This window comes from Teleopsis dalmanni, chromosome 2 (assembly GCF_002237135.1).
Source record: "Teleopsis dalmanni isolate 2A chromosome 2, ASM223713v2, whole genome shotgun sequence".
Lineage (NCBI taxonomy): Eukaryota > Metazoa > Arthropoda > Insecta > Diptera > Diopsidae > Teleopsis > Teleopsis dalmanni.
The window spans coordinates 176076362-176080741 of NC_051847.1; positions in this window are offsets into that span (position 1 = coordinate 176076362).

Below are 4380 nucleotides of genomic sequence, written 5' to 3' on the forward strand. Positions count from 1 at the left end.
TATTATTAATATATATTTATATTATTAATATTATTTTTATTATTAATAAAATAATATTATTTTATTAATATTATTGTAATAGTTTATTATATGCTAATTCATATATATACGTATTTATAATTTTTAATAAATTTTTTATTATTACTTCTGATTATACTTATATATATTTATTTTATTATAAATATTGTATTATAAAGTAATATTAAATTATAAATAAAAAATCATCAAAAAATTAAATAAAAAAATTTATTATAATGTTATTAATAAAATTATTCTTGACTATTATTCATATATATACATATTTAAAATTTGTTATAAATTTTTTAAAAAATTACTTATGATTATTGTCATTTGATAAAGGAATAATAATATTTTCTTTTTTATTTCAGTTATCACTGCAGACAACATGAATAATTCTCAGTGAAATTCAAATGACTTTTAATTAAAATATCTTATTTGTATAAAAAAAACAGCCAACATTAATCAAAATACTAACAATTTAAACTATATATGAAATATCTAAAGACCAAATAAAACAAAAAAAAATATAAATAAAAATTAACACAAAGTGGTGCCACGAGAGCAAAGTATCTGCAACTGTTATGACATGTGAAATTAATTGAAAAGAATCTTTTGTGTTTGTGCAAATAAGAACAGAAAATAAACAAACATTCCAAATATGAGCAAATGCAATTCATCTCAGCTAAAAAAAGAATAAAATAAGTAAAATACAAGAGATATAAACCAACTAAAACTAAAAGATACGACAACAACAACAGCACTAACAGTTAAAAATGAAATTTTAAAAATGCAATAATAATCAAAATATTAAAAACGTTTTGTGTGAAATGATATGAAACAAAAGTTTTAATTAAAAAAAAAAATTAATTTCTTTGTGATTTATCGATAAAATATAATTCTTTTCAAGTGTACGCAAATGTATCTGCCAAGGCGCTGTATCTGCAAACGGCAAGTCGGAGTTTGGCATGCGGCAGGAAATTATTAATAATGCCCGAAGTTTGGTTCTATGTGGATTTTGGTGCCATAATCATAAGCATTCCGTAAATTATATCTGTGGGTGCAAACAACATAATTCTATCATAAGCAAGCACATGATTTTTGCTTCACGATACTTTATGAATGTATTTTCGGTTGTTTAGCATAGGCAACGAACCAAGCCAAGCAACAGATACATTTGCCAATTTAATTTATGAAACGGAAAATTGTACCTTCACATTCACTACCAAATAACTAAGTAAACAAAAACAATAACAACAACAAAAACACAGACATAAACTACTGATTGAAGAGGAAAGTGCATACTGCATACTGCATTCATTTCATCTACCAATTTCTTGTGTGAATTTTAGCACATTTCTCGTCTGCTACATAGCGATTGCAAGTGCAATTGGAAGTGCAATTGTATCTCAACTGCTTCTCCTGCAATGACTTGAGCTGTCATAAAAAATCAATTTGTGATTTTTTTAATATTTGCCACATAAATATACAAATGTGCACATTTATAGTTTTTGAGTATCCATTAAAAAGCTGTTTCCTTAGAGATATAATGCATTAGATAAACAAGCGCACAGATACTTTTTGTTTATTGGAAATTAAGCTCGTTATTTTATGAGATAAGCAACACGTTAACATAGAGAAATTGTTGTTTTGAAAGGAAAAGTGTTTTAAAAATAAATGAATTTGTTGATTTTTATATTTCATCTTCAATCAATCTATCTTCAACTCAAAAAATATGCTTAATAGCATTTTTGATGTATTAATTTCAAATAATTTCAATAATTGCCAATTAACGAAAGAAAGCGAAGTTCAGATAAAGTTGAAAATGTCTGCAAAGAAAATCAAAAATAATTACCAAAAATTTGGCGTCCTCTGGAGTAGAAATTTTATAATTGCCGGATTAATGCTATTTATGCTGCTAGGCAATGGTAAGTAGTTTCTCAGATAGATTTTATTCTTAATAAAAATACAATATTTCTAATATCAAATAAATGTTTTCTTTAAATTAAGTCTTAAGTTCTTATTAAAAGTATTTGATTAGCACTTTTGTTAAGTGCATATATACATTGATATTCTGACCTGTTAGGAGTTATAAATAGCCTTGGATCTTATTTCTTATTAAAACGTTTGTTATTATTTTTTTATAAAAAAATTTTATTAAGTTTGTTTACAGTCAGAAAAAAATAAAACAAAAATAAATATAAAAAAATACTCTTGAATGATTTGGCTTGAAGGATATCAAAATAATACTTACGTCTTTACTGCATTTGAAATATAAATTCACTTAGTACTCTTATTTTTATTAAAAATTCTTTAATAATAGTCTAAACACAGTCTGTGCTTGAGTCTTAAAACTGACTTAATTTTGAATTATATTGAATTACTAGAAAAGGTGATATGTCTTAAGTATTACTTAAACCATTATTGAGACTTAAGTTACGATCATCAAAATGGCTCTAAACCTTTTTGATTTACTCCAAAAAAATATTTGAAATTTTTATCAGTTTGCTTGTGCTGTCATTTCAAAGACTGAAGAGAATATGGTAATCCCGTTTGAATTATTTGACCATAAAATAAGGTATATCATATTCTCAAAAGCAAAAACTCATAAGTCAGAATAATTCATGGTGACATTTCATTAATAACTTTCCACAGATCAGCAGTCAAATGAGTCCAGTTGTGACAGCGCTTGATCATTATTTAGGTTTACAACTATGTAAAGTTATCCGTATCATGGTTCTTTTATATCACCACATTTCAGTGACATATATGAAATGGAGCAATCTTCCAAAATCATCATACGTTTACTTTAAGAGTTGTCATGATATTAAAGGTTATACATTCACAGAGTCTTAAAACCATATATTGTTAACAAATTCATGGTTCTGATATCATGATTTCATTTCAATAATATATCAAATGAAACATTCAGCTAATGCATCAAACGTTAACTTTGAAGTTTTCCATTTAAAAATGTGGATCGTTTAACAATCGCTCAACGTGTTAAAATTGTAAAACGCACAACGATCATGTTTTTTCGCATCAATTTTTCTTTAGTGATACTGACGCTGATATCTGTTAGTTAGTTATAGAACATTTTGTAAATTAAAACAATAAAATGTTTTTTTTTTCTTTGTTATTTCAAAACTTATTTATTTTATTAAAAAGAGTTTATCTCAACCCGAACAGAGCACTTTAAATATCGATTAAGTGACCAAAAACAAATCTACTGAGTATTTTGAGGAGATGGATACACTTCGCTACAAGATTTTAAATATTCTGTAGAAGAATATTCCGTATATCATCATAAAATATTTAATTATTTTAATTTTAATTGAAATAAAAATGAACTATATCCAGATAATAAACGAAAAAATAAAATCATTGTAGAACACAGGTCGACAAACAAATTTAATCATAAAATATATTTCTCTGAAATAGTTAAAGATATATGTGGCTAAGTCAAGTTAATCTGGACAGTGGTTGACCTAACCCACATCTGTAATTGTCAATAGATGGCCTCACTAGAAGTTTCTACTTCAAAAAAGTCTTGATGAAAGTTCATTAATAAATTCATTTATTATGTTAAATTAGAACAAAATTCTACTAGCTACAGAATAATTGAATTAACTAATCAGAGCAATTTTTTATTGGTAAACTTCAATACTTTTCTTTCGTAAAGGCATTTATTGTATGATTTTACATTATTCTTTCTTGTGTATAGAAATTTGTGTAGGAAAGTAATACAGAGAAATGTAATCCATTATGTGTTATTAAACATAATTTATTAAATTATTATTATACATATTAGCAAAAACTAATTAATAATTTTGATATCATTCTCAATAATTATAATCTACTTGTTACCCAAATAGCTTAAGGTAACAAACATTTTTACACCAAAATTTCCTCATGCGTTCGAATAGAATAACATAAGTCTTTTGTAGACTCATAGCAATTTAGAGAGCTTTAAAAAGCATTCCTTCAAACCATAAAAAAGATTCTTAGAAGTAAGAATTTTAAACCAATTAAATTCACTCTAATCGAATTAAGTGCTAATGCACATAAAATTTAATGACTCTTTGCGTGCCGACAACAGATTTAATTGAATTAAAACGGCAACGACAATTTAATACTCAATTTCAAAAGAAATTTGTTTGGAATGTGAAAATGTGCGCCACACAGAAACAATAATATAAACGCTAATTTTTCCACACTTAAAATCCAACCAGCCTAAGTCAAGGCAGTCCGACGTGTGCCCACATTCGATAAAATCACTCCATGGAAATGTGTCGACACTGGTACACGCTGAGAACACAGAAGATGAGGAAGCTGTGACATATGGACATATGAACATATGCA